This window comes from Microcebus murinus, chromosome 14, assembly GCF_040939455.1.
Source record: "Microcebus murinus isolate Inina chromosome 14, M.murinus_Inina_mat1.0, whole genome shotgun sequence".
In the NCBI taxonomy this organism is placed as follows: domain Eukaryota; kingdom Metazoa; phylum Chordata; class Mammalia; order Primates; family Cheirogaleidae; genus Microcebus; species Microcebus murinus.
In genome coordinates this window covers 72,835,314-72,848,994 of record NC_134117.1, presented here as the reverse complement: position 1 = coordinate 72,848,994, position 13,681 = coordinate 72,835,314, and the positions used below count along the sequence as shown (strand labels likewise).

Sequence of the window (13,681 nt, the reverse complement as noted above, 5' to 3'; positions counted from 1 at the left end):
CACTGCTGAGCATGGAATAGCTTTGAATGACTTTCAATGGCAGTGAAATGTCTGGCAGGAAAAGGCAGGCTCTGAGAGGACCAGGCAAAGGTGCTCTGGGGATTCTACAAAAGAGCACAGCCCAGTGCTTTGAGTAGTGGCCCAAATTCATAGAGGCAGGGTAAGACAGAGAAAGCTCCTCTGTGTGGAGCCTGGTGACATCATTTGCTAGCTATATGCCCTGAGTATCCTAATGTCCCTGTACCCACAGCTATATATACTCTATGTCTTACACTGGGTCTGACAATAGAGAAACAACACACAGTACAGAGGCATTTCTGAGATGGCATTTCAGGAAAAAATAAACCCCAATTCACCAGGACCCTGCTCATTTTCTCCCCTCAGGGCGGGGAAGATTCCTGGAAAGGCAGAGTTAGGGAATGAAGAAGGGCCACGAACACCAAGCCCACCTTGCGGGACACACACTAGCCAGCCCAGCAAGACTGTAGGGAGTTACTCAGCTCCTGCTCCTGGCCCCTCTTCAGTCAACCCTTCTCTCGCACTCCCTCTCCTGGGGCGCTTTTCCCGTCACCTCCCTCATCTCTCTCCACGGGGCTTAGATCAAACAGGCAAAGCCTTCTCCCAAAACACATAAGGTTAAGCAAATTCCACAGCTGCCAGCAGCTCTAAGATGTGCCCATTTCGCAGGCCTTTGGTTTTCTGCCCTCAAGTTCTAGCTAGAGTAGGAGCTCCCGCGTTTTGCCTCTTGGGATGGGTTGCGGTCGCCCAAGAGGCCGTCCCCAGTCTCATTCTCAGAGCAGAGGAGCAGACTCTCTTCGGCAAGGGCAGTGCTGTGGCGCAGAACCTCCCTCACAGGAGCCCCTGTCCGTCACCTAACGCCCTCCGAAGACCTCGCTGGAATAAGCCGGGTCACTGGCGTGGAAAAGGCCCCTGTGGCCAGCTAGAAGCCCCGAGGCCCACCCAGGCCAGATCACCCCAGGCAACAGAAGGTGGTTCGGAGCCGCCCGCCTCCGCGTGACCGCAGCGGGGCCGGGCGCACGCAGCAGCTCGCAAACGCGGCGCGGGATCCACGTGCGCCCCGGGCCGCGCCTCCGCAGGTCGCGCGCCCTCCCACGGCCGCCCCGCCCGCCTTCCGGAGCTCGGAGGCCCGGCGCCTCCCCCGCGCCACACCCACGTCAGGACCCCGGGACGCCGCCGCCGGCGGCGCGGGTGACCGGGTGGGTCTCACCTCCCACGTGGAATCCCAGACCTGGTGGCGCCGGGTTCGGACACTGACGGCTCCCGCGAGGCGGGCCCCGAACTACAAGTCCCAGGGAGCCGCGCGCGGGCGGCACCTACTTCCGGCGCCCACTTCCGGCGCCGGTCCAGGCCTATCTGAGGGCGCTGTAATGAGAGAGGGACCTGGCCACGGGCACGACTTCTTTCAAGCTTTCCTAGTTTTTTTTTTTTTTTTTTTAATATCACAGACGTATAAGAATTATTTTAGCAATACCTGTTAAAGTGCTACTGAGGGAAAAGGAGGTAAATAACACCCATAATTTGTCCTTACCTTTAAAACTATTCTGAAATAAATATTGACCATTTGGCATCTTCCATCTCACCTCTGAAGTTCATTCGTTTAACAAATATTATTTAAGAGGCAGCTGTGTAACAGGAGCTGTTAAAGACGCTTACACAAAAATCACTGTCCTCGTGGGTGTTGAATTCTAGTGGAGTAAACAAGTAATCCATAATTATAATAAATAAATGGCATAGCCTATTCAGTGTCTGGCTACTAATAAATGGCATAGCGTGTTATAAGGTGATACGTGTTATGGAAAAAATAGAGCTGGGTTGGGGGTTAGGGGAGCTTGTGTGGGTGGGTGTGGGTTTGGAGTGCACTTTGCAATTTTAAATAGGAGATCTTGGAGCAAAGACTGAGGAGGTGTGGGGATTAGTTAGGCGGTACCCAGCAGTCAGCATAAGCAGACATAGCTATTTACACATGTAGATATACTTTTTAAACAAAAATGAGGTCTTGGCATATATATGGGCCTGCAGTTTGCTTTTGAAAATTCACTAGTACTGTGTATCATAGATTCACTGGGGATACAGAAACCTTGCCTTCTGAGACCCTTTTAGTCGTTTATGCCTTCAAGGGGTGGCACCAACATTCTCCAAGGCTGTATCAGAATTCCTTCCCTTCTCACTGAGTGACAAAGAGCCGGTCCAGGCCATTTGGTCTCTTCCCAGTTCCTTTCCTTTGGATGTATTTTGAAGATGAAAGTGCTGTTGCCTGGACCTATTATGTACTCTCCTTTCCTTGGTGTGTTAGTTTCCAATTGCTGCAATAACAAATCTGCACAAGCTTAGTGGTGTACAACAGATTTAGACTCTTAAGCTTCTGGAGGTCAGAAGTCTGAAGTCAGTTTCCCTGAGCTGAAGTCAACATGTGGGCAGGGATAATTCCTTCTGGAGGCTGTAGAGAAGAATATTTCTTTGCCTTTTCCAGCTTCCAGTGACTACATATATACTCGCAACCCTTTCCTCCATCTTCAAAGTGCATGACTTCAATCTCCCTAAGTGCCTCAAATATTTCTTTTATAGATGGTATACAGGGGAGCTCTTCAAGCCTTTAGGTAACAGAATCTACACCAAAGAACTGACCAGAACACTGGCTTTGAACCTCTAGAACCAATGAACTCTGTTTCTAAGTAGCTTATGTAAGTCACTCTTTTTGCTAATAAAAGCTATCATTACCCTTCCCTCTTAGAATATACTGGCAGCTTGTCATTTCATGCATTCCAGATTATAATCGTTATTTTTATTTCCAAGTAGACTCAGCATATTTAGGAATAATTTTCTCTAGTGTTCTTTCATTTAGGTTGACAGATGTATACCCATTTATGATCACTATTTCTTCCTGATGGGTTAATCTTTTTATCATGTAATTTGCATAATATATTTTTCCATTATTTTACTTTCAACCTACTTATGTCATTATGTTTGGAGGGAATTTCTTTTTTTTTTTTTTTTTTTTTGTGTGTGTGGGGGGGGCCTTCCGGTAAGGACCGGAAGACCTGCTAGACAAATTCTAAAAGAGCTGTAACACTTGGAGGGAATTTCTTGAAGACAGAATATAGCCAGCACTTTTTTAAAATCCATTCAGTGGAAGGAGGGTAGTGCTGATTAGCCCCAATCTACACCAATGAACTGACCACAACTCCTCCTACCATCTCATTTCTCCTAGTTGATGTTGGTTGGAGTTGGAGATTCAGCTCCCAGCTGTGTCTTGTTGGTATAAGCATGGGTAGAAGGTGGAGTGTAGACTAGCCCTGTCTCACTCACCCGCTGTTGCACCTCGTTGCTGCTGGCTGAGAGTCGACGCTTGCTGTCTGCTCAACCCTCGATACAGGGCGGAGGGCAAAGCAGACTGCCCACTGCCGTAGCTATCCCTCCTTGCACCACCTTGTAACGTCTCATCACTGCCAAGTGAGCATAGAGGCTCAGCTCCCTCGTGGACCCCATTGACACTCTCCCCATGAGGGAACTGGAACCACATGCTTCTGCTACACAGGGGATAGAGATCTGCTCCTTGCTCAGCTCTGCCAACACCACCCAGCAGGAAATCAGAGCCCTGCCTGCTTCTTCCAGGCAGGGGACAGAAAAATAGCTACCGGCTCAGCCCTGCTGCTACTACCATTGGGGGTTGGGGTGACGAGAATTGGAGCATTGCTTGCCACTTCCACCTTCTTCTGTAGGGTGGGGGGCTGTTTGGCAGGTGGGAAATCAGCTATCCACTTGGCTCTGCTGAATGTGTGTTGGGGGGGTGGGCAGAGAGGTTTTCCATCTGTGTTTGGCTGGAGCGGGGAGGTTAGTGTCAAAATACATTGTCTGTCAAGCCCTTTTCTTTCCAATCTTTTTCCAGGGGGACCAGGTTTTTCTCACTTTTTTGGGGGGGTCTGTGATCATTGGTAGTTCTGGGCTGTAGGTTTTTCCCAGAACCCTGTCTGGGATATATGGAAAGCATGAAAGAAAACCTGGGAACTTGCTGTTGTTATTCAAGTCCAAAGGTCCCTAGGCAGTCTGCCTTTTCCCCCCACCTTTGAGGGGCCTTCTGGGCCTGTTAACTGTGCTATATTCAGAATGTGTTAGTCGTAGGAGAGAGGACTTGGGAGAATTGGGAATACCCCATCTTGGCTGGAACAAGAAGTCCCTGTTTTAATTTTTCATCTATTCACATTCTTTTCCATATAAATTTGCATTTCTTTTACTAGAGGAAGGATGCAATTCCAAGCCCACTGATGCTTGGAATTGTAGGGTTGTACTGGTTCTGTTGCACTTCTCATGCCATTCGTATGAGAAGAACATGGCCTGGACAGTCCTCTTGCCCTAGGAAAATAAGGGACATGTGGAACAGATCTGAACCCAACTTGTGGCCCAAAGCCAAGCCCAATTGTGCCCAGCCTAGATCATCCAGTCCCCAGCTGGCCTGCAGATGCACGAGCACAAAACAAGTGATTGTTGCAAGCCACCACGTTTTGGGGTATTTTCTTTTTACATAGCACTGTGAAAATAGCTAACCAGTACACTGTCACACTTTATCTTAGGAACTCACCTCCACATATCATAGGCCTCCCTGTTGCATGCAACCTCACACTTGCACATACACACTGCTATGGGCTGAATGTTTGTGTCCCCCCAGAATTCATATGATTCATATGTTGAAATCCTAACCCTGCAAGGTGTTGTTATTAGGAGGTGGGACTTTTGGTATGTCATGGTGGCGGAGCCCTTATCAATAGGCTTAGTGCCCTTATAAAAGAGGCCCGAGACTCCTTGCCTCTTCTGCCATGTGAGGACACAGCGACAAGACAGCCACTTACGAGCCAGGAAGCGGGGCCTCACCAGACACAGAATGTGCCAGTGCTTTGATCCTGGACTTTTCAGACTCCAGAACTGAGAAATAAGTTTCTGTTGTTAGTAAGGCACCCAGGCTGTGTTCAGCAGCCCCAGGCAGAGGGAGACATGTGCTTTCTGTACCCCTTCCTCATGTTCACCCCCTTGTTCACAGAACCCCACCACGTTTACTGGTTTCCTCCTGGGTGCCTTGCCTGGCTCAGGGCCCAGCCTTTGTCCTGGCCTCCTAATGGCTCTGCAGAGTAGGGTGATTGCTCACCGTGCTAAGGTGAGAGCGCAGAGGACGAGGACGGCAGTGGCTTGCCGTGTGCTGGTGAAGGGCAGAGCTGGGACTCAGACCTGTGTGATGGCTCAGGAGCGCTGTGTCTTCTCAGGGCGTCGCACACAGCACAGGCCAGAGTGGAGGGAAGAGGGTTCCGTGTGGCCCCTTCGACTGGCCACCTAGCCCAGCCCATGGGGGAGGGGCTCTGACACAGAAAGTCAACATCAATCTGAGCAGGGTTGGTGGTAGACCCAGGCCTGGCCATAACAGACTCCAGGGAAAGCTGAAGAAATCACAGTAGCAGCTGGAAAGGAAGGCCAGTACCTGAGACTCCTTACCTTTCCTCCTGACTCTCCTGTGTGGATTACAGCACCTTCCCCAACCCAGATGGCCCCCACAGCAGGGAACACAAGACAGTCTCCTTGCAGATCTCTGTGGGTTCCAAGAATGTACCCAGCTGTCCCCAGGATGTCTCCAAATGCCACGATGCCATGGAGATAGTGCAATAAGGGTGGTCTCATCCAGCCCTCTTCACTCTTCATACTGAGGGTTGAGAATTGTTCGAGCACACCCAGGCAAGTGCGGAGGAGGGAGGAGGGAAAGAATCCTGCCTGGCTCTTGGTGCTGCCCTGCTAGGGGTCCAGGGAAAATGGTCTCAGGATGCAGAAACTCATCACTCCCACACTTACTCAAATGCATTCGCTGCATGTACACTGTGTACATTGCCACACAAAATGCTGTTTCTCTGTAGGGCTCGGCCAGCACTAGCCAAGGAGAGTTTAGATGTTTCTGGCACCATGAATTCTCCCTCCTCCTTTCAGCTTCTCCCTAGTCCTGTGCTGTGGCTGCACCTCCCCACCTGTCTTCAAACTCCACCCAAAGACTTTTTAAAAGATGTTGGGTGCAGCCAGTGAAGGACACTGATGAGTAGATCACAACCTAAGGGAGGAATCCCCCTAATCCAGGGTCAGATGTATTTACATAGGGCATCCCTAACGATTTAGATTTTACACCAAGGAATTGTGGCTTTTTAGATGTTGTATTCAGGTAATAGAAATGTGTAAAAAAAAATATATATCTGTATGGTGTGAGGAGGGTTGGGTTGCCAGGTTTAGCAAATAAATACACAGTATACCCAGCTAAACTTGACTTTCAGATAAACAGTGAACACTTTTTAAAAAAATAGAATGTGTGTCCCATGCAACGTTTGTTTTTCTGCAGTTCAATGTAGCTGGGCATCCTATATTGTCTCAGACAAGCCCTAGAAGAGGGGCATGCTTCTGAGAACTCCTCAGAAGACTAGAAGTGGATTTGCCATCTTGTAGGCTCACCAAAAGCTGGGCTCAGCCCTGCCTTCACCTTGGTCACCTGGCACAGAGAAAGTGGACACTGACAGTAGCTGTGTGGACAGACTCCATCCTGCTGAAGCCCCTTAGCAGAGTGTCCAACCAGACCTCCTTCCATGCTCCTCTCTCTTTCCTACATCTTCAGCGAAAATTAGTACCTCTTCAGCTCTCAGAGCCAAAGGTGGGGTGTGGAGCCAGACAGATAGCCTGAGTTTAAATGCAGGCTCTGCCACCAGAAAACTGTGTGACTTGGAGGTTTATCGATGTCACCGAGTTCTGACTTCCAAGGTTGCTGCAGATTGTTTTTGTATGAGGCTGGCGTGTGAGATCTTGTACAGAAGGTGCTATCATAGTGCGTGGCAGTAAAAGTCAGCTTTTGTCACTGGCATCTCTGACTTTCAGATGGCAGTCATTGGAGGCATGACCTCAGAGCCATGACAGTGTCACAGGAGGACATTTCTTGCCTGCTCCAGTGTGTCTGCCCTTGCCCTTGCCCTTGTCCCCCTGTGGGACACTGCTCCTTGAGGCCCCTGAGGCTTCATTTCTTTTATCTGGGTTAATTCTCACAGCAGTCCTGGCATGTAGGTGAACAGAGATTATTAACTGTTTTGCAGATGAGCAAACTGAGGCCAAACTCTTTAGCCTTCCTAAATCTTCCTCATCTGTTAAACAAATGGGGAGCAGGGTGACATCGTAATGGCAGCATTTTTTTGATCTCCCCAAATTGCTCATAAAAATGAAGGGAGTCAGTAGGGTAGCAGAAGAAACTTCCTCCTGGAACCAGGGGTCAGGGCATCCCCACAAATCCCAGAGGACGGATGGTGGGACCAAACCACCACCAGATTTTAACAGCTGCGCTAAAATAGTGAGAATCCTGGAGCCCAGAAATTGCCAACAAATAACGCAGCCCCGGAGAAGAGAGCCCCTGAGTGGAACTGTGGGCAAGCAGCCCTGAGAACATTGTGGGAACCTGGCAGAGCACCCTGCCTGGCTCCTGCACACGACCCAGGGAGCTGAAGAAGCCGGGGCTCTTTGGGGGAAACGGCTAGTTCCTGGCGACGTGGTGTGAGCCTGGGATGCCTTGTCCTGCCAGCGCACAGGGAAGCCCCAAGACCAGGGGCTTCCTGCTGTAAAGGACCCAGGACCAACTTGAAGCCTCCCTATTTCATTCAAACAAACTAGCTATAAAGGAAAGATGTAAGGCACTGAGGGCATTTTGGATATGTCAACAGAAAAGAAGCCAAACTCTGTAAAATAATTTTAAAGAGATTTACTTTGAGCCAAATTTGATGACCAGGACCCGGAGTCACGCCCAAGAAGCCTTGAGCAAGTGGACTTGGTGTGGCTGGATTACACTTTGGTTTTATACCAGGGGGGCAGGGGTTACAGGTGAAGTCACAAATCAATGCATGGGAGGCCTACATTGGTTTGGCCTGAGGGGCGGGCGGGGTGGCACTTACAGGTTATAGGTGGGTTTAAAGATTGTTTGACTTGCAATTGGTTAAAGACATGAAGCTTTGTCTAAAGGTTTGGAATGTTTTAACTTAAGGAGCTGTTTATCAGAGACAAGCCACCTGACATAGGTTTATTTTGTAAATCAGGACCTGCAGGTTTGTCTTGCATAGCTTTAGGCCTATTAATGGATTACAAAGGATGTCTCCAAGAAGGGAGGGGGGCATGATGAAGCTTGTCTGACTTCCCTCTTCCTGGCAGGCAATTTAGTTTTATTTATTTATTTTTATTTATTTTTTTTTTCAATCCAGTTATCCAGCTATAATATTTAGTTTTAGTATATTCCTTTGGCCAAGAGGGGCTCCATTCAGTCAGCTGGTAGGGGGATGAGCCTTAAGATTTTATTTTAGTTCACAAGGCTTAGCACAGGGCTTGCCATCTGGTGGGTCTTACCTTGCAGCCAGTCTCCACTGTTGTCTCCTCATTATGTGGGATAGTTAGTATCTGGGATTGTATTACACAGGCTGTTTTGTAAACTGATTTTTTTCACTCAAGAATATTTTGTGAGCACATTTGTTAGGGCCTAGGGACCATAGGTAGCAAATAACCTGCCATTACCTTCTGTATTATGCTTGCTTGCTTAGGAGAGTGGAAAATTTTCAACAGACCCTTATCTGATTCTGCACCTGCCATCTCGCCTCTGGTAGTGTGATTAAGTTTAGAAACTAAGGGGAAGGGCGGTGGTGCACGGTACAACTGCCCACAAACTATAGCTGCTAGGCCATGGTCAAAATGCCCCGGACCCCTGAGGTGCCTGACATACTTCAAGTACCTAGAGAAATGCACTTGGGCTTATATCACAGGATGCAGGATGTATTTCAACTAGGATTAATGTCCATAATTACGCTACTTCAGAGGCTTCCTCTCGGCTGAATCTTAGCTGTAGCTGGTGACTCCTACAAAACCCATCTCAAGGCTCCAAACCCCCCAGATTGTGCAAAAACAAGATAGAAATGTAAGATTAATGCTTTCTCTTGCTTTTGTAAAAGTGCCAAGGGACAACGGAAAGCCAATGTGGCAGTTTTGCTTTGGGAACCAACAATAGGTGCTGGTATCCCAGCTCTGCTCTTTTCTAGGTGAGGGACAGAAGACAAACCGAGTTCTCTGCAAAATGGGAATAATAACTGTACCTCCTTCAGCAGGGGAAAGGATTCAGTGCAATTACATAAGCAAGGAGCTCTGCATGTCCATATGTAAATGAATGCAGGTTCTGGATCAGGCCCCAAAGTAAGGAGGGGGTAGTCCTCAGGTGCCCTTGTTGGAAAAAGGGGAATGGTTCAATGATGTGGTCCCTTTGGGACCTAGTGAAACAATAGTGATAGTGATCGTTACTGTCATCCCTACATTCACAGGCCTGGTGCAGACTTAGGTCTCCTGGTCTCCTGATGGTGGGTGTACCAATCCCATTTTTGGCCACATGGCTTGCTGTTTCAGATACTCGGCCACTGACTGACTTCACCAGCATGAGTCCCTCTCCACCATTACCTCCCCCCTTCCTGCCTTCTGAGCCCTGTGCCACCTTGGGGGCTTGGAGAAGATACTGCAGGAGCCACAATCTGAGGAATAAACGCAGCCAGTCAAAGGGAGACCATCAGAGCATTTGCTCAGCATTCACGCTGTGTCTCTTGAGGAGCCTGGAGAGTTGTTTTTGACAATAATCATCTCTCTTGTGACTTAAAACAGTGGAGTGTGGCATGAGATGATGATGGTTTTCTGTTTTAGTGGAGGAGTGAATGGACTTTTCAATTGTCAATGGAAAAAAAGCCAAGCTCTGTAAAATAATTTTAAAGAGATTTATTCTGAACCAAATTTGAAGGCCATGACACGGAGCCACTGCCAAGAGGCCTTGGACAAGTGGACTTGATGTGACTGGGTTACAGTTTGGTTTTTAAACATTTCTGAGAGGCAGGGGTTACAGGTAAAGTTACAAATCAATACGTGAGAGGCATACATTGGTTTGGCCCCAAAAGGTGGTGTAAGGTTTTTCGGCGGTGGCGAAAAGAAAAGAGACACAGAAAGAGAAAGAGTGGGGGGGCCAAACCACGTGGCTTTATTATACACTTGTGGACGAGGTTCTGGGGCCCCAAGAGCGGGCGCCCCAGAAGTCGCCGCAGTTTGAAGGGGCTGAGGCATTTTATACCCTTTGGGCGGGGCTAGGGACTTGTGGCGGGAAGAGCTGGGATTCTCTATTGTGACCTTGGAAGGTCGTTGAGAAATAGGAGGGGCTGGAGGTATTGTGGAATCCAGGAGCGAATCCAGGTGGAGATCTGGGTGTGGTTCCTCTCAGTGGGGCCTGGCAGTTTGTCCTTGGCAGGTCAGGTCACTAAGCGTTTTCTTTTTCCATCTAGGGAGGGGAGGGGGCCCCTGCCACCAGCCTTACAGGTGGGACATCTCAAAGCTGGGGCTTACAGGTTATAGGTGGGTTTAAAGATTCTTTGGCTGGCAACTGGATGAGAGAGTTAGGCTTTATCTAAAAGACCAGAAAGGATATGCTTAATTTAAGACAAATTAAATGAGCACTCTGGGAAGTCCAGACAGGAGAATATTTCAAGTTTAAGATAGGCATCTGTTAGGATGCTTGAGTTAAGATAGGGGCTTTTTATCTTTTAGGTGATGTTAATGCTATACCAGAATCAGGGAAGTAAACCACTGCTTTATTTGGTTAATAAAAGCTGCTTAGTGGGAATTTACCATTTGTCAGCCTGACCCAGCTGGCCTCCTTAGGAAGGAGTTTAAAGCAAAATAAAAAGATCAGAGTTCAGTCCTCACAATGAATGATGCTGGGCCATTAACCAGTCATCTGAAACAAACTTAGATCCATCACTTACACTATGTGAATTTTACAAAAACAAATCACAGATTATTAAGGGCAAAACATTAACAAACAAAACAAAACACAAAACTAAGTACTAAAATGAGTTGAATTGTGCCCCCATCAATGTCTATGTCAAGTTCCTCACCCTCAGTACCCAGAATGTGACCTTATTTGGAAATAGGGTCTTTGCAGAGGTGATTACATTAAGATGAAAACATAGTGTGCTCTAATCCAATATAACTGGTGTTCTCATAAGAGGAGGAGATGATATATGAAGACAGAGACACACAGGAAGGACACCACACGACGGCAGAGGTGCAGACTGGAGTGATACAACAGCAAGCCAAGGAACGCTCAGGATTGACAGTGACCAGAAACTAGGTAGATTCAAGGAAGAATTCCATACAGAGTCCCAGAAGGAACCAACCCTCTTGATGTATTGATTTTGCAAGTCTGGCCTCCAGAACTATAAAAGTGATTTCTGTTGTTTAAGTTTGTAGTACTTTGTTGCAGCAGCCTTAGGAAACTAATACAACCACCATCTAATTTGGGAACATTTCATCACCTCTAAAAAACTACATACACATTAGCAGTCATTTTCTATTCCTACCTTCCCATACCTCCTCCCAGCCCTTTTCCCCTAAAGCTGCTGGCAACCATTAATCTATTTCCTAATTCCTCTATGGAATTGCCTTTTTGGGATATTTTATATAAATACAGTCATACAATGAATGACATTTTGTGGCTGTCTTCTTTCACTTAATGTGTTTTCAAAGGGTTCATCCATGTAGTATGTATCAGTACTTCATTACTTTTATTGACAAATATTATTCCATCATTTGGATTGTGAACTAAAATAAAATCCTTTTTTTTTTTTAGACCGAGTCTCACTCTGTTGCCTGTGGCCTCAGCCTAGCTCACAGCAACTTCAGACTCCTGGGCTCAAGCAATCCTGCTGCCTCACCCTCCCAAGTAGTTGGACTACAGGCATGTGCCACCATGCTCGGCTAATATTTTCTATATATTTTTAGTTGGCCAATTAATTTCTTTCTTATTTTTAGTAGAGACGGGGTCTCGCTCTTGCTCAGGCTGGTTTTGAACTCCTGACCTTGAGCGCTCCTCCTGCCTCGGCCTCCCAGAGTGCTAGTATTATAAGGGTGAGCCACCGCGCCCAGCCTGAAATAAAATCTTAAAGCTTGCCCCCCATGTGGAGGGAGATCATACATGCCTCATTATGCCCCCCTCCCTTCTTGGAATCATCCTTTGTAACCCATTAACAGGCCTAAGAGTATGCAAGACAAATCTGCAGATCCTCAATTTGCAGGACAAATATATGTCTGGTGGTTTGACTCTGATTAACAGTTCCTTATCTTAAAAACCTTCCAAGTCTTTAGACAAAGCTTCCTGTCTTTAACCAATTATAAGTCAAAGAATCTTTAAACCCATGTATAACTTGGAAGCACTCCACCTTCAAGATTTTTCAGGCCAAACCAATGTATGCCTCCCATGTATTGATTTATGACTTTACCTGTAACCCCTGTCTCCCTGAAATGTATAAAACCAAACTGTAACCAGCCATACTGAGTCCACTTGCTCAAGGCTTCTTGGATATGGCTCTGGGTCATGATCCTCAAATTTGGCTCAGAATAAATCTCGTTAAAATTACTTTAAACAGTTTGGCTTCTTTTCCATTGACAGGATATATCACATTTTTTTCTATCCATTCACTAGTTCATGAATATTTGTGTTGCTTCCATTTTTTGGCTTTTATGAATAATGCTGCTATGAATATTCATGTATAAATTTCATTTGTTTTCAGTAGATACTTAGGAATAAAATCACTGGATGATACAGTAAGTCCATGGTTAACATTTTGAGGAACTGCCAAACTGTTTTCCAAAGTAGCTGTACCATTTTGCTATCCCATCAACAATAAATGAGGGTTCCAATTTCTTTACATTCTGATGGCTTATTTCATTAAAATAAGAGCCAACATCCTTTTGGTGGACTAAATGGAAAAATATGATCTGGCTTATTCCTGTCTTTTTTTTTTTGAGACAGAGTCTCACTTTTGTTGCCCAGGCTAGAGTGAGTGCCGTGGCGTCAGCCTAGCTCACAGCAACCTCAAACTCCTGGGCTCCAGCAATCCTTCTGCCTCAGCCTCCCGAGTAGCTGGGACTACAGGCATGCGCCACCATGCCTGGCTAATTTTTTCTATATATATTAGTTGGCCAATTAACTTCTTTCTATTTATAGTAGAGACGGGGTCTCACTCTTACTCAGGCTGGTTTCAAACTCCTGATCTCGAGCAATCCGCCCGCCTTGGCCTCCCAGAGTGCCAGGATTACAGGCGTGCGCCACCACGCCCGGTCTTTCCTGTCTTTAGCGTCCTCACACATTGACTTTTTGCTGTTCCTCATATAAACAAAACACACTCTCTGTAGGGTCTTTGCGTTTGCTGTTTCATCTGCCTGGAACAGGCTTTCCACAAATGCACTCCTTGTTACCTCACTTTAGTCCTCTTTTGCTCATATAATTTCTTATCAAAGAGGCCATTCATCATAGCTCTACGTGAACTAAAGTAAAATTTTAAGGCTCAACCCCCACCAGCTTACTGAATGGACCCCCTCGTGGCCAAAGGAATATCCTAAAATTAAATTGTCTGCCAGGAGGAGGGTGGTCAGACAGGCCTCATCATGCCTGTCTGGAGACATCCTTTATAACCCATTAACAGGCCTAAGGGTATGCAAGACAATCCTGCAGGTCCTCAATTTACACAACACATGTATGTCGGGTGGCTTCTCTCTGATAACAGCTCCTTATATGAAAACATTCCAAGCCTGTAGA

General features: G+C 46.9%; 1 non-coding gene across 1 annotated transcript; it reads right to left on the bottom strand.

The window, feature by feature from the left end:
- Window positions 1-3,031: 3,031 nt before the first annotated feature.
- Window positions 3,032-3,093, bottom strand: LOC142875787 (U7 small nuclear RNA). The gene has a single exon (XR_012923073.1). It is a non-coding gene; the product is annotated as a U7 small nuclear RNA (small nuclear RNA).
- Window positions 3,094-13,681: the final 10,588 nt, after the last annotated feature.